We start from the raw sequence: 27,079 nt of genomic DNA, 5'->3' as shown, positions 1-27,079 counted from the left end.
ATGTGGTACCCTTCCTGCAAGCTCATCCTGACATGACCCTCCAGCATGACAATGCCACCAGCCATACTGCTCGTTCTGTGTGTGATTTCCTGCAAGACAGGATTGTCAGTGTTCTGCCATGGCCATCGAAGAGCCCGGATCTCAATCCCATTGAGTAATTCTGGGACCTGTTGGATCGGAGGGTGAGGGCTAGGGCCATTCCACCCAGAAATGTCTGGGAACTTGCAGGTGCCTTTGTGGAAGAGTGGGGCAACATCTCACAGCAAGAACTGGCAAATCTGGTGCAGTCCATGAGGAGGAGATGCACTGCAGTACTTAATGCAGCTGGTGGCCACACCAGATACTGACTGCTACTTTTGATTTTGACCTCCACCTTTGTTCAGGGACACATTATTCCATGTCTGTTTGTTACATGTCTGTGGAACTTGTTCAGTTTGTCTGATTTGTTTTATCTAATATTCATACAATTATTTACACATGTTAAGTTTGCTGAAAATAAACGCAGTTGACAGTGAGAGGACGTTCCTTTTTTTGCTGAGTTTATATAATTTCATCATATCATCTTGAAAAAACGTATACTTAAAAACTGGAAATCAACTAATCCTCCATCATTAACGCAATGGAAAGGTCAAATGCTTTATTATCTAAATGTTGAAAGTGCGTGGGCGACAGAGAGAAACAAAATGGTGCAGTTTGAGACCATGTGGCGGAGAGTGATGCAGGCGCTGGAGATGTGTGTATGTGAGCAGGTGGGTCTAGGCAGGGTGATGTCATTGATGTCATTGATGTTTTTATGCTGTCATTTGTATGTGTATATTTTGTATTGTTAAAAAAATATGTATACTGTATCTTACCCCCCAAAAAGGAGGTGGAGTTATGGTCAGATTTGCCAAAGGTAGAGCGTGGGTGAGCCTTTCATGCGTTTCTCTGTGTAGAGTAAAAGTGATCTCGAGTTTGTTGCCTCTAGTTGCATAGGTGAAGTGCTGGTAAAAATTTGGTTTCCCTGCATTAAAATCACTGGCCACAAGAAGTGCCGCCTCTGGATGCGCATTTTCTTGTTTGCTTTTTGTCCTATACAGCTCGTTGAGTGCGGTCTAAGTGCAAGCATCGGTTTGTGGTGGTAAATAGACAGCTGCAAAAAATATAGTAAATAGTATGGTTCATTGGGTTGGCGCCACCCCCCCCCCCCCCCCCTGGGTTGTGCCGTGGCAGAGATCTTTGTGGGCTATACTCGGCCTTGTCTCAGGATGGTAAGTTGGTGGTTGAAGATATCCCTCTAGTGGTGTGGGGGCTGTGCTTTGGCAAAGTGGGTGGGGTTATATCCTGCCTGTTTGGCCCTGTCCGGGGGTATCATCGGATGGGGCCACAGTGTCTCCTGACCCCTCCTGTCTCAGCCTCCAGTATTTATGCTGCAGTAGTTTATGTGTCGGGGGGATAGGGTCATTCTGTTATATCTTGAGTATTTCTCCTGTCTTATCCGGTGTCCTGTGTGAATTTAAGTGTGCTCTCTCTAATTATCTTTCTTTCTTTCTCTCTCTCGGAGGACCTGAGCCCTAGGACCATGCCTCAGGACTACCTGGCATGATGACTCCTTGCTGTCCCCAGTCCACCTGGCCGTGCTGCTGCTCCAGTTTCAACTGTTCTGCCTGCGGCTATGGAACCCTGACCTGTTCACCGGACGTGCTATCTGTCCCAGAGCTGCTGTTTTCAACTCTCTAGAGAGTAGAGATACTCTTAATGATCGGCTATGAAAAGCCAACTGACATTTACTCCTGAGGTGCTGACTTGCTGCACCTTCGACAACTACTGTGATTATTATTTGACCATGCTGGTCATTTATGAACATTTGAACATCTTGGCCATGTTCTGTTATAATCTCCACCCGGCACAGCCAGAAGAGGACTGGCCACTCCTCATAGCCTGGTTCCTCTCTAGGTTTCTTCCTAGGTTTTGGCCTTTCTAGGGAGTTTTTCCTAGCCACCGTGCTTCTACACCTGCATTGCTTGCTGTTTGGGGTTTTAGGCTGGGTTTCTGTACAGCACTTTGAAATATCAGCTGATGTAAGAAGGGCTATATAAATAAATTTGATTTTGATTTGATTTGATTTGGTCTAAAGTTTATCATGAGGTATTCTAAGTCATGCGAGCAAAAACTTGAGACTTTCTTAACATTAGAGATCGCGCACTAGCTGTTGTTAACAAAGAGACACACCCCTCCACCTCTCATCTTAACCGAGGCTGCCGTCCGATCTGGATCATGCATGGAAAAGCCAGCAAGGTATACATTATCCATGTCCTTGTTCAGCCATATTACAGTTCTTCAGGCCCCGTTGATAGTCTTGAACAAAGCTCGTCCAGTTTGTTCTTTAGTGATTGTACGTTCGGCAACGGCGGCCTAGATGCTCGTCAACGTAATCTAATCATGATGACGCCTAGCTTGCTTCTCTTTGGCAGCAGCTTCTTCTTTCGAGTCCTGGGATCAGGGCCTGGTCTGCGGTAAGCATAACGTCCAGAGCTGCCGACTCATTGAAGTAGAAATCTTCATCCAAATCGAGGTTAGTGAAGCTGGTGCCCAGAAGTTGTTTCGGTGATAGGAAATGATGGCGGAAACATTATGTTGAAAAACAGTTAATAAGATCAGCATAATAAAACACACTAAACAGCAGGATTGGCCTGGAGCCTGTAAGACAGCAGCTATCCACTGCAGTGCCCAGCCTGTTCAGGATTCCCCACTCACTCTCATAGTAATTAGTAATAGCGTGTGTGTGTGTGTGTGTGTGCCTACCTTTGTGTGTGTTATAAAAAAAAAATCTGGGCCGACGGCTCTGATTACAGAGCAGAGTAATGCAGCACTCTCAGCCTCTCTCATCTCATTCTCTTTTTCTATTCCTCTCAATGTCTTATCTGATTCCTTCTCTCCTGCCCCAGCCTCTGCCTCTCTCTCTGACTTCAGTCAGCTAGTTTAAAGAACATCCACGGACTCACCTGACAGTTACTTGACAGTTTGCCTTCAAGGACTAATTTGTATGGTTTTTCAATGTGTGGGTGGTGTGTTTGAGAGAGAGAGAGTGTCTGGCACTGCTTTTTCAACTCCTACTCTCAACAGCTGCATAAAATACACCCAGACTTTCCCCTGCCAACTCTCCTCCCCTCCTTCTCCCCCCACCCCTCTCGCGCTCTCTCTCACACATACACAGACCACACCAGACCTCTGGCTAGGCTGGATATCCCTAGCTTCCTCTCCTATATTTGCCACTGTGACCTAACAGATGAGTCTCAACCAACACAATGTCTCCCCCCCTCCCTTCCTTCCTCTTTCTGGGTCACTCTCTCTTCCTCTCCTCCTTTTCCTCTTTCTGGGTCACTCTCTCTTCCTCATCACATTTCTCCAACTCACTGCATGGCATGACTTTGCAAAATGCAAATTGAACCCAAACATGTACAGTCCATTGTCCATGGCCATCCCCGTTCAATATATTTGGGTGGGGTTGCATATTTGAGGGTGAATTGTGAGATAATGTTTTAATATTGTAGGTAGTAAAGGCCAATCTTCCAATCTTCCTTACATTGGCCCTGAACTCAGGAAGTACACATCTGCCCATCTAGTTCACTGTGTATGACAGCACAGCCTTTACTGTCGTCACACCCAAGGTCTCAGATATTTTACACACACACACACACACACACACACACACACACACACACACACACACACACACACACACACACACACACACACACACACACACACACACACACACTTAAGAGAGCCAGTAATCGAAAGGTTGCCGGTTCGAATCTCTGAGCAGACTAGGTTACAAATCTGTCTATGTGCCCTTGACTAAGGTACTTAACCCTAATTTCTCCTGTATGAAGCTCTGGATAAGAGCGTCAAATTACTAAAAAGTAAACATAAAAATGAGTCTGGGTTTTCAAGTGCCATAATTTGACAGCTCATCATTGAACTTGGAAGATCTGGTTCTCTCTCTTCTTGCGTTTTTTCCACTTCCCTCACTCATAATCCTATATTTTACCTCTTCACTTTCCTTATCCCACTCTCTTTCTCTGCCTGAGCCTTCCATTACGCTATGCTGTCATCCCTCAGTAAATTTCTACCTTTCACTTAATTTTTCTCTTTTACCGTACTGTCACCCTCCCCCTTGTCTCTCGCTCATATTTTGTTTTACACGCCCGCCCCAACGCGCGTGTGTGCGCTGGAGGTTTATGGTAATTGCGGTCTCCCGACAGGCCTTCTGGGTAGTCTGAGATTGGGAGAGTTTCTCGCAGTACAACACTCCACTCATTCCGCGCCGCGCACCCCGTTTGGCGTCCTCAGCAACTCCGCAAACGAAGCTACCAAGAGCTTTATGATGAACAACGACGGAAAGTTAAACAATTCCGACCTTTCTCACAATTTCGCTGGATATAAATAGTATTTTTGGAATAGATCGGGAATGACGAGAGTGGAAGTAAGAGCGTTGAAACGGCGTGCTCAAATAGAACCCAACATGGCGCTGCCTACGACCGAGCTGAATTAATTTCTGGAGTCCGCGGACCTCGCCACCTGTATGCTTGCGCTCTGCTAAACGGTACGTTACCACGCCTCTGGGTCGTTCTGTAAAGAATGATTGAAAATCTTTCTAGGGATTTGTCACACGAAGTCGATTTTTGCCGACATTTTCTCTCTTTAAAAAAGTATTTTGAAAATAACACATCGAGTAACATTTGGTAAAATTGACTGACAAGGAAATACACAGTAAGAAACACTTCTGAATGTTTATATCCAACGACTTGAATATTCACGGGCCCGGGAAGGGATGGATGTCTATGTTTTTATAAAGGAATCCTAACCTGAATGCACGGATCTTTGCTCAGAGCCGTGAACAACTTGGGGGGGAAAAAACTGGAAAAAGGCGTCAAGTTGACAGCAGACGATTGGAATTAGCGGCTAACTGCCAGGTAAGACAATTTTGTAGGCAATAAAGACGTTTGGTGTTTTATTCTGTCTGCCACTGTTGAATTGTAAACCATGGTCTCCCCGCTTATGAGAGGATAGCCTATATTGTGAATAGTCTATCACCACAACGACTGCGACATAGATGGATTATTCCAAATTGACTGTCAATCTCAGAAGTTTAAGCATAAAAATACGAACAATTGTCTACAGCTCTTGTACAGGTTCGGGGTGATTTGATCTCCGTGTGTGGGAGAGAGTGGAATGGCAACTTATAAGAATAGCGCATAGGGTGGTCTTTGTGTTTCGGCGGGGCAGTGGCATGTGGTTGATAAATAACATTGGTTGTTTAGTCATTCGGCCCTGGGCTAGGCGACAGGGTCCTGTCAACCAAGAGAGACGGATGAGTCGGAAGGTCAGAACGAGGCTTCGCTGTCAGCAGTCTGGTCAGCGAACGGTTCCAAGAATGTTTGGATGGAAATTGACTGATAATACTTGTAACTTGTTAATTAGGCTAGGCTACTAAATTAACCGTGTTTTCTTCAAAAGATCGAAGCGTGTATCGAGTGTTTTGAAACGAGTGTAATTAATCTGTGTGTGCGCGCGTGCTAAACAAGGTTACGGAATACAGCCTCGCCCTGACAAGGGGAGCGGATTGTTCCGTTTACATACGGTTCAACACTGCGTGTGTGTGTTGATGAGTGCGTGTAGTGGGAGTGTGAGGTACAGAGGAGAGCTAGTTGACCCGGAGGGGTAGAGTGCGAGATGTGCGGAGCAGATAGAAACCTACCTACCACACACGGGATCTGTCAGCGGAGAAACGCACCGAAAACACTTCAGTCCTCCAGAGTGTGAACCTGATCTGGGAAACAGGCTGTAGGGCTTTTTGCCTCCCTGGCCGTTTAGGGCCTAAATCACCACCTTGCACCAGCTAATTCCTTTAACTTACTTTTTGGTAGATATTTGTATTGGCTATTGTTACTCCTGTTGTCCATGTCCTTACTCCGCACGCAGCCAAAGCCCCGTGCCAGGTTTTCTCAGCGCATGCAGTGTGTCTCTTCTGGCCAGTGATAGTACACTAATTGGGGATCGCTGACGCGATCGATGTTTCCAGCACATTGGCGAGGTTAGTTACGGATCTAGAATGTTAGAGTTGACCAAATCCTCTCTGGTAATACAAAAAAATACACCAGTATAGTACACCCACATCCTGTTTAGCATATACTTCCTAAGTAGGCTATACCTCGCTTGCCTGAGCATATAGCCTAGGGCCCTAGGCCTATAGCTACTATGCAAGGAGGAACGGGCCATGGGGAGAATCTCAATTGCATACTCCTGGCGCCCTCTCTCACTTACTTCACAAAACCCATTGGAGGAGAAGGTCAGAGGGGAGGGACCTCTGGCTTTCTCTAAAATCGGTTTTGAGAAGGAGACAAGGAGAGATGATGCAAGGAGTGTGCAATTGAGATTCTTCCCATGGCCTACTCTTTCCCCAACTACCTTGAGCTGGGTAAGGAAACTGAGATATCTGACATGGTGTTTCCCCCTCGCTGTGGCAGATAAGTGATCACTTCATATAGACCAATAGGCAGTGGGCCAACGTCAGTTGCATTGCTATTGGCCCATGACATGACTCGGCAATGATCATAAGTAGGCCTTCCCTGAAGGGGGGAAATTAAGAGCTGGTTTTGGACAGAGAAGGCTTTGGTCTGTGCGAACTGAATCATAGTAGAAGCAAGTGGGAACGTTACATTTGAGACAGTTAAAGAAATGGAAAGTCTTGTGTGTCTTGAAGAGTGAAAACAGTAGTTTGGTTTCCATGTTAGTTGACGTTTGAGACTCCCCTGTTAGTGCTGAATATCGTACAGTACTGGGAAGGAAGCATTAAGAGGGTTGTTGTACCTCTACAAGATACATTTTATGACCCAGGTATTAAATTCCAAAAGCCTTACAACGGGATGTTCCTTAAATCGCGAGTGACAAGCAGTGTGTTTGCCTTCCTCAACCTTGAGTGGCCTTGCTCACAGCACAGAGCGCACACACACAGCATGTGGGGGAGGTTTTCTATCTAGCCAAATCTTATCGATTTGTTGGATAATGCCACCGTATGGGACTCTCTTCTTTGCGTAATGAGGCGCACGTAGCATCTTTATAACTATTATGATTGCTTGTGAGTGACCCTTATTTTGAAAGCGTGTTTTATTTACAAAATATGTGCACATTAAGTGGTTGTTGTATGCTCCTTTGTGGGATTATTGAAAGACAGTCTGGATAAGAGTCTCTGGATGACCCATAGAAAACAACCCGTTCTTCACCAAGCTGTGTTAGTGAATAGCGTTGTCGTTTAATCAGCAGCAGACCTACGGTTCCTTTCGATGACTGAGTTGATTCCACCCCAGGTCCGTAGGTCTGCTGCTGATTAAACGTTGATTCCACCCCAGGTCCGTAGGTCTGAGGCTACTAAACTTCATGAAGCCTAAAACCGCTGCTTTACATTTTGAACTGGCTGCAGGTCATTTTTTAGAGCATCCCATTGGACTGTTTTGTGCATCATTTTCCACTGTGCTCAGGTGAAGAGATCATCCGTGCTGAGCCATTCCCCATGTAGCCGTTCGCACGCAGAGAGAGAGAGACTGTCTGTTTAGTGGAGCATTTTAAGTTATTTTGTGTGAATGATATTTTGTAGCCGCCACAAGTTTATGAATAACTTCAACAGACATGGGAGAATCGCCAAGGTTTATAGAGCTTGCATTCTTGGCAAACCTTTTAAACATCACGGGTTGCGAGCCTGGTTGAATAGCTCGCGGTCACGCGTAACAAAGGGTCGTCATGCTAGAAGGGCTGATCTCTCCGCTCCATACACTATACCAGGGATTCCCAAACTCGGTCCTGGGCCCCCCCTTGGTACACCATTTGGTTTTTGCCCTAGCACTACACAGCTGATTTCAATTACTCAAAGCTTGATGATGATATTTGAGTGAGGTGGGGGACCGAGTTAAACCCTGCACTATACAATTACCATCATGTCCATATGGGCAGGTTGTCAGAGGGACTTCATAACCCTATGTACTGGAATGAAGTTTGCCTAGACATTTATCTTATGCCAGTTTTGCGTTTCTCCCTTTAAATGATTGGATCTGGGAGGGTATAGCCCACTACCTCGATCTGTACCTGTTGCTGACATGCTATGCTGTTTTAGGTCACTCTTTATGTAGTGTTGTCTCTTGTCGTGATGTGTGTGTTGTCCCCGCAGGAGGCCATTGGCCTTTTGCCTTTTGGTAGGCCGTCATTGTAAATAAGTGTTTGTTCTTAACTGACTTGCCTAGTTAAACAAAGCTGAAATAAATCAAAATAAAGTACATGAGTGCACCTTCTATACTCGGAGCTGGTAGGCTACTGTCCAGCCGTTTGATGGATCTCATATTTGTGACGGTGTCAAAGGCTCCGCGCAGGGAGGCGTGGAGATGATAACCGTGCTATCTGTCCCAGACCTGCTGTTTTCAACTCTCTAGAGACAGCAGGAGCGGTAGAGATACTCTTAATGATCGGCTATGAATTGCCAACTGACATTTACTCCTGTGGTGCTGACTTGCTGCACCCTCGACAACTACTGTGATTATTATTATTTGACCATGCTGGTCATTTATGAACATTTGAACATCTTGGCCATGTTCTGTTATAATCTCCACCCGGCACAGCCAGAAGAGGACTGGCCACCCCTCATAGCCTGGTTCCTCTAGGTTTCTTCCTAGGTTTTGGCCTTTCTAGGGAGTTTTTCCTAGCCACCGTGCTTCTACACCTGCATTGCTTGCTGTTTGGGGTTTTAGGCTGGGTTTCTGTACAGCACTTTGATATATCAGCTGATGTAAGAAGGGCTATATAAATACATTTGATTTGATTTGAACCGGCGGCGTACAGGGACAACCTCATCGCTTTTCCAAACCCATGTTGGGTCGCTTTGTAATCGTCTGAAATCAATAGATCTGCAAGGGGGAATCCATGCGCTGATATGTCAATATAATCCTATATGACCATGCAGTTAACCACGTCTGTGTCACCTGACTTTGGTTCGATATGGTACTTTGATGAAATGGACAGTCAACCTTCTGTATTTTAAATGGGGGAGTGAGAAATCATGTCTGTAGGCCTATGACCTAGGTATTAAAAATAACCGTCATGTTTTTTTATTATTTCATGGTATATCGTGCTGCAGATATAAAAAAATATATAGATATATATTAAAATGCTGCAGTTATGGCGACGTGTGACGTTTTATTTTGAGCTTGTGTTGGTACAGCCACTGTCATGTTGTCCTGCGGTTGATTGTAGCCCAGAGTATATTAGGCAATGCCTTCTGGTTGCAGCGTTGCTGAGACTAATCTTCAGGTCGTCCGTTTTAGGCTGTCACACTTGTTGTTTGTGGTGTTGATTTACTGAATAAAACAACAATCCCAAAGCCACTGCTGCGCTCTTGGCTGTTCATACGATGTGTGAGAACAAAAGTGAACGCACAGCGGAGAGGCGGGGGTGATCGTGTTTCTGCGCGCTTCACGGCTCCCGGAGGAGACGTCATGGTTTGATTGAAGCTGTGCCTCCGCATACGCCTCCCGGGACCTTGCTCTGAAACGGGAGAGACCTTTTTTCCTCTCTGATTCACAGAGATTTTAGTTCCGCGAAGGCCCCAAGCGCACGGATCACTTCCCCACAGAGAGACATGCCACTGTATGGCACCCACAGCGCCGGGGAGAGAGACTTGGAAAAACTCATACTGGAATGAGAGACCGAATGTTTGGCACAAGGCCTACATTTTTAAGTGTGACGATAAATAGCCTAATTTTATGTTATTTAATTTGTTCTTATTTCAATTAATGGGGAATACAGGTCAGAATTAAGTGTATCAACCATCCCCGGTCTGTCCTTGGTCAGTTATTGAGTGTTTTTATATTTTCGTTCTAATGTTGCTTTTTTTCATGATCTCACCGATTTAGAATATTGGGAGAGGATGTTGATTATGACACCTTGCCACCACTTCGCACTTCATCTCACCTCAGCAGGCCCGTTTTGATGCAAGGCAGTTCCACCACATTTGCAGCCCAGAATTTATAGCCAAAGAAGAAATTCGATTCAGATGATATTATATTCCCAAATAAAATCTATATAAAGATCGAGGCATGGCTTTCTCAAACCTCAAATGTATAATAGGATGTAAGTAAGCATTTCACTGTTGGTCTACACTTGTTCTTAACGAAGCATGTGACGAATACAATTTATATTTTGATTAGATTCAAAGAAAGGAGTTGTTACTACATCCTTGTTACTACAATCCTTCCTCTCTGGGGACATAAGGCCTATTTAGTCCTAATTTGGACAGGGATGAATGGTCTGGTTCAGCGGCCGTCGCCTGTTCTCCAGTGACAGCACGGGCCACACAATGTCGCGGTTGTTGGAGGTCATGCTGACGGGAGGATTGTCCCGCACCGACTTGCATGCGCCTGTGTGGAGGGAGGGCGCGAGGCCCTGTTTACAGCCCGCCTGCAAATAATGCAACAGCTGTTTGGAACCGCAATCGTCTCTCGCCCTGTCTCTCTCTCTCTCTGTACTTAGTTTATTGTCCCAGCTCGAACATACACAATCACACCGACCATACCATCACTTATAGCAGGCATTTTGCTGATATCATTCATTACGATAAGTAATACTACTAGAGACATCTGGAGTTTGAAATGAAATAGGTTTGCTAATATTGGTGATTATTAATAAATGGGACACTTGATGGCTCAAACCATCAAACTAGTATTAGTAGCTTAAAGGATAATAAATAAATACACTTTGGTGCACATCACAGTGCCATCCGTTTTGTCACCAAAGCCCCATATACTACCCACCACTGCGACCTGTACACTCTCGTTGGCTGGCCCTCGCTTCATACTCGTCGCCAAACCCACTGGTTCCAGGTCATCTACAAGACCCTGCTAGGTAAAGTCCCCCCTTATCTCAGCTCGCTGGTCACCATAGCAGCACCTACCCGTAGCACGCACTCCAGCAGGTATATCTCTCTAGTCACCCCCAAAACCAATTCTTCCTTTGGACGCCTCTCCTTCCAGTTCTCTGCTGCCAATGACTGGAACGAACTACAAAAATCTCTGAAACTGGAAACACCTATCTCCCTCACTAGCTTTAAGCACCAGCTGTCAGAGCAGCTCATAGATTACTGCACCTGTACATAACCCATCTACAATTTAGCCCAAACAACTACCTCTTTACCTACTGTATTTATTAATTAATTTATTTTGCTCCTTTGCACCCCATTATTTCTGTCTCTACTTTGCACTTTCTTCCAATGCAAACCAACCATTCCAGTGTTTTTTTTTTTAGTTTTTTTTTTACTTGCTGTGTTGTACTCACTTCGCCTCCATGGCCTTTTTATATTTTTATTTTTTTTATACATATCTGTTTGCCTTCACCTCCCTTATCTCACCTCACTTGCTCACATTGTATATAGACTTATTTTTTTTATTTTTTTCACTGTATTATTGACTATATGTTTGTTTTTACTCCATGTGTAACTATGTGTTGTTGTATGTGTCGAACTGCTTTGCTTTATCTTGGCCAGGTCGCAATTGTAAATGAGAACGTGTTCTCAATTTGCCTACCTGGTTAAATAAAGGTTAAATAAAAATAAAAATAAAATTAATGTTGCAAATGTATTGTTCTATTTATCGTTATTGCATCATTTCAGGCTATTTATCACAATATGGACTTTTGTCCAACTCTAATGATGATGATGTATATCAAGTGTTAAGCAAATGTTATGCTGCTGTGGCAGTACTGTTGATATTTAAACGAGGTAGCTTGCTGCACGTTCTCTGTACAGGGCAGACTGGGTAAAAAGCACAACCTGGCTCACGTGATCTCCTTACCGGGCAGACCAAAGGACGCGATGGGGGTGTGACGAACTTGATGACGTAGAAATGATTTAAGGGGTGTTCAAATCAAAGAAAAAAACTCTATACAGAAACAAATGTAGTGCTTCAGAAACTATTCGCATCCTTTGACTTTTCCACATTTTGTTGTTACAGCCTGACTTTAAAATGGATTGAAATTAATATTCGTTGTCACTGGCCTACACACAACACCCCATAATGTAAAACTGGGAATATGTTTTTCAATTTTTTTAAACAAAAATTTAAAATGGAAAGCTGAAAAGTCTTGAGTCAATAAGTCTTCAACCCTAATTAACTTTGTTATGGTGAGCCTAAATCCATTCAGGAGTAAAACACATGTTTAACAAGTCACATAATAAGTTGCATGGTCTCACTCTGTGTGCAGTAATAGTGTTTAACATGATTTTTGAATGACAACCTCATCTCTGTACCTCACACATACAATTATCTATAAGGTCCCTCAGTCGAGCAGTTAATTTCACACACCGATTTGACCACAAAGACCAGGGAGTTTTCCCAATGCCTCACAAAGGGCACCTATTGGTAGATGGGTAAAAAAAAAATATAGATCTGACATTGAATATCACTTTGAGCATGGTGAAGTTATTAATTAAAAAGGAAAACTCTGCACACTGCTGCTCACACTCCCAGGTGATTTTATGCTTTACACTTTGGATGGTTTATCAATACACCCTCACAAAAAATATACTGGCGTCCTTCCTAACTCAGTTGCCGGAGAGGAAGGAAACCGCTAAGGGATTTCACCATGAGGCCAAAGTTGACTTTATTAATGACTGTGATGGGGGAGAACTGAAGATGGATCAACAACATTGTAGTTACTCTACAATAATAGCCTAATTGACAGAGTGAAAAGGAAACCTATACAGAGTAAAAAACATTGGCAAAGAAATTAACTTAAGGTCCTGAATACAAAGCGTTATGTATGAGACAAATCAAACACAACACATCACTGAGTACCTCTCTTCATATTTTCAAGCATGGTGGTGGCTGCATCATGTTATGGGTAGGCTTGTCATCGGTTGTGTTTGAGATATTTTTGTGCCCAATAGAAATTAATGATAAATAATGTTTTGTCACTTTTATTGTAATTAAGAATATAATATATAATGTCATTTTTTGTTCAGTGTATAAGGTTAAGTTTAGGCATTAACTCCGAATGGTTAAGATAGGCTTAATTTTTTATTAACTACTTTCTATCGCTAGATTCGAACTTGCAACCTTTTGAACGAGAGGCAGATGCCGGTTTCCACCTCATCTCCCCACGTCCTCAGAAGTCGAATACTGACTTGTGTCACGGGTGACCTTGCTAAACATTGATGTTATGTAGAATGAACCAGTAGTGCGTTCCACCTTGCCACCACATTCAGCAGCGTCTTTTGCGCATCACATAACCTGCACATTATTAAGTGTTAAAGCCTATTCTGTTCACATCGTTTAACTCGTTTTGGTATGGTGCTTTTATGGCTATGTGGGTGCCATCTATTCTGTTCATATTTGGGAACCCGTGGATGGCATCATGGCAAAGAAACCCCTCTTTAATAAAAAAACTTTGTGCGATGGTGTATGGAAATTGCATGTGTTACTGTTCGTTTTGCCGACCATTGCACCCAAAACATTGGCTAATTGAGGGCTGTGAGACGCGAATCGGCAAACTCCCGGTGAAAAGTGCCCGTTGACAAAAACTCTAGGGTGGAAGGCACTTAGATGTGAACCTGAATGGCATGTTTGCCTTTTTAAAGTAGGTCTTAAATCATTGCAAAGATCCTATACGATTGGTTTTGGTAAACGATATCTGATAAGCAAATCTGTACTTTCTGTAAAAGAAAGTCAGCAATATTTACCATTATTTTTGTATTTTAACAATGGCTTCACTTTCACACTTATGATCTACCGTCAAGATAAGTTTCATGAATTTACAATGAAATAGAAAAAATATTTTATTATTAGGCTACTCTTAACAATTTAACAAATTTTTAACATATTTCCGCATTTTATGCTTGAAAGCAGTTCCCTTATTCCACCACTTTGGCACTGTGTGTACGCTTGGTCGTTGTGCTTAAATTTACGCACACTCTCATGCAAATATTCATATGGTTAAATCTCACACTTTGCGTGGAAATGACCCCACGCATGATTTAAATGAGGCCCCGGGTGTGCAAAGCTCTTAGACTTACCCAGAAATACTCACAGCAGTAATCGCTGCCAAATGTGATGACATGTTTTGACTCGGGGGTTGAATAATTATCTAAAGATATATTAGTATTTTTTTAAATTCACTAATTCCACTTTGACATTACAGAGTATTTTGTGTAGATGGTTGATATTTTGAATTCAGGCGGTAACAAAACACAATATGGACTAAATCAAGGGGTGTGAATACTTACTGAAGGCACTGTAATTATACCACCACCCGAAAGGTAACTTGGCGACTGGGAGGGTAAAGGGGCAGGTGCTCGCGCACAGGTACACTCAGATATGTGCACCTGCCTTAGTGTGTGTATGTGTGCACGATTGCCGAGCTCTCTCTCTCGTCCGTTCCCTCCTCAGCTTTCGCACTCCCTCTGCCACGGGACCTTGTGGACACAATATTCCAATTGTAAGGTTATGTATTTAATTGGTCATAGCGTGCGTTCGCTATTTGGAAATAATAGATTGATATGTAGCGGACCACTGCTGATAATTTGTTGACAACTGATATATTGTGCTAAATTGTTGGGATGTTGGGATTAGCCAGTAAATCAATTGGGACTTGGTGGTGGAATTTTTTCCGATGAGTTTAACTTTCCATGGTCACATTGTGTGTTACGGAATAAGATGCTGTGTATCGACTACGGGGTCGTTGAAATCGTGTGGGGTGGGAAGCGAAAGCGCTCTGCGTGGTTATTTAGCCCCCTTAGCCGCCCCTGTGGGCTCTGCCGCCTGTCTGTCGTGCCGCGCTGTTATTCCGTGCGGAGAAGTGTTGGAGGCCTGCCCGCGTCTCTCTCTCTCTCTCTGTGTATGAGGAGCTGTCTCGGAGTTTCCCTGCCCCCGTCTCTCTGACACACATACACACGCTGCAAGGCAAACACACTCAGACACGCACACACTATCTTTCGGCAGCTGCATGTGTGCTGTTACGCATGATGAGGAGTGAAGGGTTGTCCGTTACATTTAGGTCTTATCTCAATTACTCTCGTAATGAATGTTAATGAATGCCAAATAAACAAAATAAATGTGATGTATCAAAAGACATAACTACTATTTTATTTACAACTATTGAGACACCTGTAATCATTGTATTACCTCAAACGAGACAAATTATGGACCCCACTGGTATTATGGGCAGCCATAATTTTAAAGTGGTGAATAGATTGTATTTAGCCTAATCCAGACGCGATTTTTAAACCCATTCTAATATTTGTTTTCCAGCATTGTTTTCGTTTTGGAAACGCACACAGCGAGCCCTGCGTAGTGGTGTGTGCATAATAAGCCGTGTTTTCCCCCGCCCTCGTCGCTGCGGAGAGTATCCTGCGTCACACTATTTTTTTTAGTGCAGGAGCTCGAGCCTCGGCGCTCCAGGGAGAGCTGGCCGAGCGCCAGGGACAAAGAGCGCGAGGGCGCCAACACTCCGCTCTGCACCCCTTCCTCGTCCCTGTTCGCTCGAGCCTGCAGGTCGATATAGAGAGAAGGGCTTGCAGAGCAGCAGGCCAGGCACGGGAAAATGTAGCCCATACCACTTCTCTGTAACACACACTCACACACACACCTACATTCTTCTCTCCAAAGGGATAACAAATTAAAGGAGGGCAACCTGGGAAGTCGGTTGAGCGTTGGCCGTGAGGAAATTATCAGTGGCTCTGGTGTTTGTTCCTCCCCGTATGGCATGTCAGATGGAGGTCAAGTCGCGATAGTAACAGGAAACGAGAGACTGGAACTGAGGTCTCTCTCTTAATCTCTCTCCGCCTCACTCGCTCTCTCTCTCTTTCTCTGCGCAGCTCCCTCCCCCACAACACAATAATGACTGGACTACAGGTTACTAGGCTTGCTAAAAACACCCGGTGGTTTTCGGTTTAATGGTGCGAATCGGGCTCCAGCCCGGCCGCTCCCTCGCTCTCCCCGCCCGCCTGCCCCCTGACCACGGTTTCTGATGAATGGCTGTCGGGAGTTGTTTGTTGCGCAAACTATTCTTAGCACCAGGGATGGGAATCGACATGCTCTGGCTTTTCCTCACGTTGCGCGCGTGCGTACACACACACACACACACACACACACACACACACACACACACACACACACACACACACACACACACTCAGTCTCGTATGAAGGCGCTCAGCGTGTTGGTTTTGCTATACACCTGTGTATTTTAAAGAGGTGTAGATTTAAATCATTCCGGCTTCGGACACAGTCTAGACAAGTAACATATGTATTTTAATTAGCATATACATTAAATGTGCCAATTCAAAGTTACATCTAACTTCTATTTTTCGAGTTATTACATAAAACCAATCAGAATTCCAAAGAATACTTAAGTCATGTCGGAAAATGTTTTGCTGAGTGTGACATTAAATGAAGGAGACCGTTATATGGAGGACCCTGCGAGTCAGCCTATTCCCTATAATGTACACTCAAACAGAAATACGTTGAAATGTATACTGAACAAAAATATATAAATACAACATGTAAAGTGTTGGTCCCATGTTTCATGAGCTGAAATAATAGATCCCAGACATTTTCCATACGCACAGAAAGCTTATTTCTGTCAAATTTTGTGCGCACTTTTTTTTACATCCCTGTTAGTGAGCATTTCTCCTTTGCCAAGATAATCCATCCACCTGACAGGTGTGTCTTATCAAGAAGCCGATTAAACAGCGTGATCATGACACAGGTGCACCTTGTGCTGGGGACAAAAGGTCACTCTAAAATGTGACGTTTTGTCACACAACACAATGCCACAGATATCTCAAGTTGAGGGAGCGTGCAACTGGCATGCTGACTGCAGGCATGTCCACCAGAGCTATTGGCTCTACCATAAGCTACATCCAACGTTATTTTAGAGAATTTAGCCGTACATCCAGCTGGCCTCACAGCCGCAAACCACGTGTGACCACGACCAGCCCAGGACCTCCACATCCAGCTTCTTCACCTGCGGGATTGTTTGAGACCAGCCACCCGGACAGCTAAGGAAACTGAAACTGAGTATTTCTGTCTGTAATAAAGCCCCTTTTGTGGGGATAACTCATTCTGATTGGCTGGGCCTGGCTCCCCAGTGGGTGGGCTTGGCACCCTAGTGGGTGGGCCTATGCCCTCCCAGACCCACCCATGGCTACGGCCCTGCCCAGTCATGTGAAATCCATAGATTACGGCCTAATTTATTTATTTCATTTGACTGATTTCCTTATGAACTGTAACTCAGTAAGATCGTTGAAATTGTTGCATGTTGCCTTTATGTTTTTCTCAGTGTATGTAACTTCAAATGAAACCAAATCATTTGCGCTCATTACTACTGGTTTCAATTAAAATTTCAGCCAATGTATAAGCGAACACTTTATGAATTTGTTGCAAATCAGCTTGCAAGGTTGCTAGCCAACTAGCCTGCTAATGTTAGCCCTACTAGCCAGGTATCGATAGCCCTACCAGCCTGCTAACGTTACGTTAGCACTGCATGAGTCAACCAGTTGCTATCAACACCTAGTAAACCAACGTTTTGGAAATTAATAACACCATCTAACTAGCTATCAAATAACTGCATATACCGGTAACATTATCTTAGCTTAGCTAGCTATCCACCACGGTTGACATATAAGTAGTAAGCCAGAGAACAATATTAACTAGTCTAACACAGGCAGGAACCCACAGGCCACAATACAGAAAGCCAGCAGATATAAAGTAGAGAGAGCGAAGACTTACTGATTGACGGCTGTGTTAGCTACCAAGGAAGAGCCAAGGAGCTAGGCGCTTCAGAGGGAGAGGCAGTTTCAACGGCAAAGGGGAAGTCAGCTATTCCAATAGCAATATAGTGCGGTAAATCCAAAGTAGATAGAGTCCAGAGGCATTAATCCAGAGGCAGCATTGGGCACAAGACGAGGGTAACAGCCAAGAAGAAGATGGCGATCGGAGGAAGGCTCCAGGTAGATGGAAATTATCACAAAATTGCAGTCAGTCAGCTACTGTAGTGTGCTAGTACTAAGCCAAGGTTGAAAAACTCTAGTAGACTACTTCACAGAGATTATGCTCCCCCCACGTGTGGGGAATCTGATTGGTTGTTTATCACACCTCCTCATGATTGGTGGATTGTAGCTCACCTCTGCCAACACTGTCTGCATGGCTAGTGGCTAATGTTAGCCATGTCGAGCTAGCTAACGCAGAGTAGATTCTCCATATAAAGTTGATAAATAGTGCATTGTGGGTAGTTTAGGAGATATCTGGAAATAAGTTCATAAATATGTAAAAAAACGCTAAAATATAACTGTTTGTAGTTGTAGGTAACCAGATGGGGACTACAACTACATTAGTAAGTCTTTGACCACACTCTGTTACATTGGGGAGTAAAAACTCATGCTTTATACCCTTTAATGTTTTGGTAAAGCGCGACGATTGATAGGCTTTCAAATTACCACTCAATGTGTGTGTGTTGGTGTGTTTTCGTTGTTGAGGATTTTGTGCCCATGGATATATTCTAGGATATTGAACATTACACAGTGCATTGGCTACTTGGGCTGAACCCGTTTACCCTCGTCGATCCATGCGTGTGAACGTAGCCTCATGTTGCAGATCACTTGAGCGATCCAAACCTGTAACCACAGACAGCAGCTTTCTGTAATGCTCTCTTCTGTTTTATAATAGGCTTTTAATGTGGTTTATTGCTTAACATTACACGTTTAGGCTTACATTGATGGACCAACAGAGGCCGGCATGACACAGTTTTGAATGTCTTGCAGAGTGTTGGGCGGTTGGAGGTGTTTTTTTAAGACCGGCTGTCCCATGAGGGGATGACCTGCTCTCCGCTACACCAATGTTCCCCCATGGATGAGTCGCGAGAGGGCCCACGTGTGGGTTGGTCATGGAGGAGACGTCAGTTTGCCTTTCCATCCTTCCTCCTCTTATTTCGACCTCTCCATGCTCTTAAGTCGACATACAGCCTGGCTCCACTCCTTTTCTATTTCTACTTCATACTGCTGCATTCAGTCCCCCTGACACGGTTTCCTGTGAGTTCATGGAAAATGTTTTGTGCGAGAGAAGGTATGGCGGGATGAGAAAGACTGAATGATCCCGGCTGTTCGGGCAGCAGATGTTCTCGGGCAAATCGAGAGACACACACAGGGCGTAAAACGGGATTTCCACATATCACAATAATTTGGATAGCCATTCTAGCTTTGCCCTCATGTGGATGCTAGCAAGCAGGCTAGGTAGTGCTAGGTATCAACAGCCAATCCAGTATTTGGTATTTTATTAGGATTCCCATTAGCTGTTAGCAGCATCTACTCTTCCTGGGGTTCACACAAAACATGAAACATTACATAAATACAGAATATTAATAGACAAAAACCGCTCAAGGCCAGAACTACATTATTTAAAAAAGGCACACGTAGCCTACATGTCAATACATACACACAAACTATCTAGATCACATAGCTGAGGGGCGTTGTGCCCTGAGGTGTTACTTTATCTGTTTAAAAAACAAAACAGGTTTGCTGTTAATTTGAGCAAAATGAGATGGAAGGAAGTTTCATTCAATAATGGCTCTATATAATATTGTAAGTATTCTTGATTTTGTTCTGGATTTGGGGACTGTGAATAGAACCCTTTTGGGGTAAGTGTGTGTGTCAGAGCTGTGTGCAAGTTGACTATGCAAACAATTTGGGATTTTCAACATTTTGTTTCTTATAAAAAGAAGTGGTGCAGTCAGTCTCTCAACTCTTAGCCAAGAGACTGGCATACATAGTATTTATATCAGCCTTCTGGTTACAAGGAAGATCAAGACATGCCGGTCTTTCCTTGCAGCACTCAAATACACGACTGGACAATAATCAAGATAAGACAAAACTAGAGCCTGCAGGACTTGCTTTTGGAGTGTGGTGTCAAAAAACAAACCTCTCCCCATCATAACAAACATTCAATCTATATGTTTTGACCATGACAGTTTACATTCTAAGGTAACACCAAATAATTTAGTCTCAACTTGTTCAACAGTTTATTTCTGGCCACCCATTCCAAAACAGACTGCAACTCTTTGTTAAGGGTTTCAGTGACTTCATTAACTGTGGTTGCGGATGTGTATATGGTTGAATCATCAGCATGCATGGACACATGCTTTGTTTAATGCCAGTGGCGGGTCATTGGTAAAATTAGAAAAGAGTAGAGGGCTTAGAGAGCTGCACTGGGGAACACCACACTTTGCATGTTTGACATTAGAGAAGCTTCCATTCACAAAAACCCTTTGTGTTCTATAAGAGAGAGAGCTGAATCCACGATATGGCAGAGTTTGAAAAGCCATAACACACATGTTTTTTCAACAACAGGTTGTGGTCAATAATATCAAAAGCTGCACAGGAATCTAACAGTACAGCTCCCACAATCATCTTATTATCAATAACCTGTTGTGTCAGTGCAGTACATGTTGAGTGCCCTTCTCTATAAGCATGCTGAGAGTCTATTGTTAATTTGGTTACAGAAAAATAGCATTGTATTTGGTCAAACACTATTTTTTTCCAACAGTTTGCTAAGAGCTGGGAGCAAGCTGATAGGTCTGCTGTTACAACCAGTAAAGGCCGCTTTGCCACTCTCTTGGGTAGCGTAATTACTTTAGCTTCCCTCCAGGCCTGAGGATGGAGACTTTCCTCCAGGCTCAGATTAAAGATATGACAGATACTGTAGGAGTGGCTATAGAGGCAGCTACCATCATCAGTAGCTTTCCATCTAATTATCAATGCCAGGAGGTTTGTCATTATTCATTGTTAACAATAGTTTCCCCACCTCTCCCACACTAACTTTACAAAATTCAAACTTGCAATGCATTTCTTTATTTGTTTATTTATGCATTAATACGATGGCTCACTGCTAATTGTTGGCATTTCCTGCCTACGTTTGCCCACTTTGCCAATGAAGTAATCATTAAAATAAACACAATGATTTTGTGATGAATAAGCCATCTGATTTGATGAAAGATGGAGTTCAATTAGTCTTTCTGGACATTTTTTTTTTAAGTACTTAAGTTTTTTCCCCATCACTTTATATCATTGATCTTGGCTTCATAATACAGTTTCTTCTTATTTTTGTTGAGTTTAGTCACATAATTTCTCAATTTGCCAGTCAGATGTGCAGCCAAAATTACTAGCCACTACTTTTTGCCCCATCTCTTTCAACCATAGTGTTTCAATTCCTCATCAATCCATGGAGCCTTAACACTCAGTTTCATATCTTTATCAATAATTGAAAGAAGCAATTTCATAAATTCATTAAGTGCAGCATCTGGATTCTCCTTATCACATCAGACCAACAAATATTTTTAACATCAATATAAGAGTCATGGCAAAATCTTTTGTATGAACTCTTATGCACTATTTTTTTGTCCCAGTTTTTGGAAATTTGGCTCTCCTGGATATAGCCACTATGTCATCACTGCATCCAATGGGCATGAAATACAGCTTTAGAACAAAGCTATACAGTATTAGTAAAAATGTGATGGATACAGTATCAGTAAAAACGTGATTGAATCATGTGGATGTTCTTGTTCCTGTAGTGGTTGTAAACACCCTGATAGGTTGATTAATACCCGGAACAAGATTACAGGAACTGGTTACAGTGAAAAGCTTCCTCTTGAGCGGACAGCTTGATGAAAACCAGTGAATATTCAGGTCCCCAAGAAAGTACAGTTGTGGCCAAAAGTTTTGAGAATGACACAAATATACATTTTCACAAAGTCTGCTGCCTCAGTTTGTATGATGGAAATTTTCATATACTCCAGAATGTTATAAATTGATCAGATTAATTGCAAAGTCCCTCTTTGCCATGCAAATGAACTGAATCCCCCAAAAAACATTTCCACTGCATTTCAGCCCTGCCACAAAAGGACCAGCTGACATCACGTCAGTGATTATCTCCTGTGAGTGTTGACGAGGACAAGACTGGAGATCACTCTGTCATGCTGATTGAGTTTGAATAACAGACTGTAAGCTTCAAAAGGAGGGTGGTGCTTGGAATAATTGTTTTTCCTCTGTCAGCCATTGTTACCTGCAAGGAGACACATGCCGTCATCATTGCTTTCGCACAAAAAGGGCTTCACAGGCAAGGATATTGCTGCCAGTAAGATTGCACCTAAATCAACCATTTATCGGATCATCAAGAACTTTAAGGAGAGCTGTTCAATTGTTGTGAAGAAGGATTCAGGGCGCCCAAGAAAGTCCAGCACGTGCCAGGACCGTCTCCTAAAGTTGATTCAGCTGCGGGATCGGGGCACCACCAGTACAGAGCTTGCTCAGGAATGGCAGCAGGCAGGTGTGAGTGCATCTGCACGCACAGTGAGGTGAAGACTTTTGGAGGATGGCCTGGTGTCAAGAAGGGCAGCAAAGAAGCCACTTCTCTCCAGGAAAAACATCAAGGACAGACTGATATTCTGCAAAAGGTACAGGGATTGGACTACTGAGGACTGGGGTAAAGTCATTTTCTCTGATGAATCCCCTTTCCAATTTTTTGGGGCATCCGGAAAAAAGCTTGTCTGGAGAAGACAAGGTTAGCGCTACCATCAGTCCTGTGTCATGCCAACAGTAAAGCATCCTGAGGCCATTCATGTGTGGGGTTGCATCTCAGCCAAGGGAGTGGGCTCACTCACAATTTTCCCTAAAAACACAGCTATGAATAAAGAATGGTACCAACACATCCTCCGAGAGCAACTTCTCCCAACCATCCAGGAACAGTTTGGTGACGAACAATGCCTTTTCCAGCATGATGGAGCACCTTGCCATAAGGCAAAAGTGATAACTAAGTGGCTCGGGGAACAAAACATCGATATTTTGGGTCCATGGCCAGGAAACTCCCCAGACTTTAATACCATTGAGAACTTGTGGTCAATCCTCTAGAGGCAGGTGGACAAACAAAACCCCACAAATTCTGACAAACTCCAAGCATTGATTATGCAAGAATGGGCTGCCATCAGTCAGGATGTGGCCCAGAAGTTAATTTACAGCGTGCCAGGGCGGATTGCAGAGGTCTTGAAAAAGAAGGGTCAACACTGCAAATATTGACTCTTTGCATCAACTTAATGTAATTGTCAATAAAAGCCTTTGACACTTATGAAATGCTTGTAATTATACTTCAGTATTACATAGTAACATATGACAAAAATATCTAAAGACACCGAAGCGGCAAACTTTGACAAATATTAATTTCCATTCTCAAAACTTTTGGCCACGACTGTAGACCTCTCTGTTTACATCACATACACTATTAAGCATTTCACACACATTATTTAGATACTGACTGTTAGCACTTGGTGGCCTATACCAACACTCCAAAAGAAAAGGCTTTAGATGTTCCAAGTGAACCTGCAACTACAACACTTCAATAACACTTGACATAAGATCTCTAAGCATTACAGGGTTATGGCTCTAATATATATGTATGTATGTATGTATGTATACATACACAGTGGGGCAAAAAAGTATTTAGTCAGCCACCAATTGTGCAAGTTCTCCCACTTAAAAAGATGAGGCCTGTAATTTTCATCATAGGTACACTTCAACTATGACAGACTAAACGAGAAAAAAAAATCCAGAAAATCACATTGTAGGATTTTTTATGAATTTATTTGCAAATGATGGTGGAAAATAAGTATTTGGTCACCTACAAACAAGCAAGATTTCTGGCTCTCACAGACCTGTAACTTCTTCTTTAAGAGGCTCCTCTGTCCTCCACTCGTTACCTGTATTAATGGCACCTGTTTGAACTTGTTATCAGTATAAAAGACACCTGTCCACAACCTCAAACAGTCACACTCCAAACTCCACTATGGCTAAGACCAAAGAGCTGTCAAAGGACACCAGAAACAAAATTGTAGACCTGCACCAGGCTGGGAAGACTGAATCTGCAATAGGTAAGCAGCTTGGTTTGAAGAAATCAACTGTGGGAGCAATTATTAGGAAATGGAAGACATACAAGACCACTGATAATCTTCCTCGATCTGGGGCTCCACGCAAGATCTCACCCCGTGGGGTCAAAATGATCACAAGAACGGTGAGCAAAAATCCCAGAACCACACGGGGGGACCTAGTGAATGACCTGCAGAGAGCTGGGACCAAAGTAACAAAGCCTACCATCAGTAACACACTACGCCGCCAGGGACTCAAATCCTGCAGTGCCAGACGTGTCCAGGCCCGTCTGAAGCTTGCTAGAGAGCATTTGGATGATCCAGAAGAAGATTGGGAGAATGTTATATGGTCAGATGAAACCAAAATATAACTTTTTGGTAAAAACTCAACTCGTCGTGTTTGGAGGACAAAGAAAGCTGAGTTGCATCCAAAGAACACCATACCTACTGTGAAGCATGGGGGTGGAAACATCATGCTTTTGGGCTGTTTTTCTGCAAAGGGACCAGGACGACTGATCCGTGTAAAGGACAGAATGAATGGGGCCATGTATCGTGAGATTTTGAGTGAAAACCTCCTTCCATCAGCAAGGGCATTGAAGATGAAACGTGGCTGGGTCTTTCAGCATGACAATGATCCCAAACACACCGCCGGGGCAATGGAGTGGCTTCGTAAGAAGCATTTCAAGTTCCTGGAGTGGCCTAGCCAGTCTCCAGATCTCAACCCCATAGAAAATCTTTGGAGGGAGTTGAAAGTCCGTGTTGCCCAGCAACAGCCCCAAAACATCACTGCTCTAGAGGAGATCTGCATGGAGGAATTGGCCAAAATACCAGCAACAGTGTGTGAAAACCTTGTGAAGACTTACAGAAAACGTTTGACCTCTGTCATTGCCAACAAAGGGTATATAACAAAGTATTGAGAAACTTTTGTTATTGACCAAATACTTATTTTCCACCATAATTTGCAAATAAATTCATAAAAAATCCTCCAATGTGCTTTTCTGGATTTTTTTTCTTCTCATTTTGTCTTTTCTAGTTAAAGTGTACCTATGAAAATTACAAGCCTCATCTTTTTAAGTGGGAGAACTTGCACAATTGGTGGCTGACTAACTACTTTTTTGCCCCACTGTATGTATGTGTGTATATAGTATACAGCAACACCTCTCCCATAAGCATTTCTGTCTCTTCTATAGATGTTAACCTTATACTGCTACTGCTGTGTCAACAAATTCATTTTCCGAGTCTCAGAAATGGCAAATACATGAATGTTAGCAAGTTATTGATTGCATTAACCTTGTTTCTAAGGCTACATATATTAATATGGGCTATTTTTAGCACTTTCCTGGGTAGCTTTTCAGAGATGGACATAATATGACAAAGAACAAACCAAGCAAGATAAAAAATGTACATTCAGCAGTCCATTAATCAATTAGTGTGTGTGTGCTGCAGGGTTGAAGCTACCAACCCATATGCTTAGCTATCTCATCCCTTCCAGGATTCTGGGAGGAAGGGTAGACAATGAGCCTGTCATTGCGGATGTAAGCAATTTCCTCACACGCTCTGGCAGCTTTCATGGCTGTGATAAGTTCTTTCCTTTTCTGGCGCACAGCTTCAGGATAGTCCGTGTTGAGGAAAATCTACGTTCCTCGTAAATTCGTGGCTCTTTCCAGAACAGCTACCTTGAACTTGAACCTCAGGAACTTGACCACAATCGGCCTGGGCCTGTCACCTGGGCTGGTAATGGGTTTTCCAGTCCTGTAGTTGCGATCCAACTCAATATTCCTGTGGTCCATGTTCAATTTCTCGTAGAAAATTTCCCTCACTTTGTCCTCAGACTCCATCCAAGTCTCGTGGAGATTCTGAAATTCCATCTACAACCATGTTGTTCCGCCTTGATTGTCCCTCGATAATCTGATTTTATCCGTCATTATCATGGATTCACACACAGAACTGATGTTCTCTCTCAATGACTTACAGACTGCTGTCATCTTGCTGTTCTCCTGTTTCAACTCATCGTGCTGACCCTGGGAGAACTGCACACTGTTCTTCATGTCCTGGACGTCTCTGGTCAGGTCGTCCAGTCTTTTATTAGTTGACTCCGCCAGTATAGTTCTTCAGGCCCTGGACCTGTCAGGTTGTCCAGTCTGTTATTAGTTGACTCCGCCAGTATTGTTCTTCAGGTCCTGGACCTCTCTGGTCAGGTTGTCCAGTCTTTTATTAGTTGACTCGGCCAGTATTGTTCTTCAGGTCCTGGACCTCTCTGGTCAGGTCGTCCAGTCTGTTATTAGTTGACTCCGCCAGTATTTTTCTTCAGGTTCTGGACCTCTCTGGTCAGGTCGTCCAGTCTTTTATTAGTTGACTCCGCCAGTATTGTTCTTCAGGTCCTGGACCTCTCTGGTCAGGTCGTCCAGTCTTTTATTAGTTGACTCCGCCAGTATTGTTCTTTGGGTCCTGGACCTCTCTGGTCAGGTCGTCCAGTCTTTTATTAGTTGACTCCGCCAGTATTGTTCTTCGGGTCCTGGACCTCTCTGGTCAGGTCGTCCAGTCTGTTATTAGTTGACTCCGCCAGTATTGTTCTTCGGGTCCTGGACACCTCTGGTCAGGTCGTCCAGTCTGTTATTAGTTGACTCGGCCAGTATTGTTCTTCAGGTCCTGGACCTCTCTGGTCAGGTCGTCCAGTCTTTTATTAGTTGACTCCGCCAGTATTGTTCTTCAGGTCCTGGACCTCTCTGGTCAGGTCGTCCAGTCTTTTATTAGTTGACTCCGCCAGTATTGTTCTTCAGGTCCTGGACCTCTCTGGTCAGGTCGTCCAGTCTTTTATTAGTTGACTCCGCCAGTATTGTTCTTCGGGTCCTGGACCTCTCTGGTCAGGTCGTCCAGTCTGTTATTAGTTGACTCCGCCAGTATTGTTCTTCAGGTCCTGGACACCTCTGGTCAGGTCGTCCAGTCTGTTATTAGTTGACTCGGCCAGTATTGTTCTTCAGGTCCTGGACCTCTCTGGTCAGGTCGTCCAGTCTTTTATTAGTTGACTCCGCCAGTATTGTTCTTCAGGTCCTGGACCTGTCAGGTCGTCCAGTCTGTTATTAGTTGACTCCGCCAG

General features: G+C 43.6%; 1 protein-coding gene across 1 annotated transcript in view; it reads left to right on the top strand.

The window, feature by feature from the left end:
* Window positions 1–4,247: 4,247 nt before the first annotated feature.
* LOC129820769 (BCL-6 corepressor-like) overlaps window positions 4,248–27,079 on the top strand; it is a gene marked incomplete in the record, with an annotated part of 93,162 nt that continues 70,330 nt past the window's right edge. The window contains 1 exon segment of the mRNA XM_055877721.1: window positions 4,248–4,958.

The sequence above is a fragment of the Salvelinus fontinalis genome, chromosome 23 (assembly GCF_029448725.1).
Source record: "Salvelinus fontinalis isolate EN_2023a chromosome 23, ASM2944872v1, whole genome shotgun sequence".
Classification (NCBI taxonomy): domain Eukaryota; kingdom Metazoa; phylum Chordata; class Actinopteri; order Salmoniformes; family Salmonidae; genus Salvelinus; species Salvelinus fontinalis.
The sequence above is the reverse complement of the archived record's forward strand: the minus strand, read 5'-3'. Positions and strand labels throughout refer to the sequence as shown.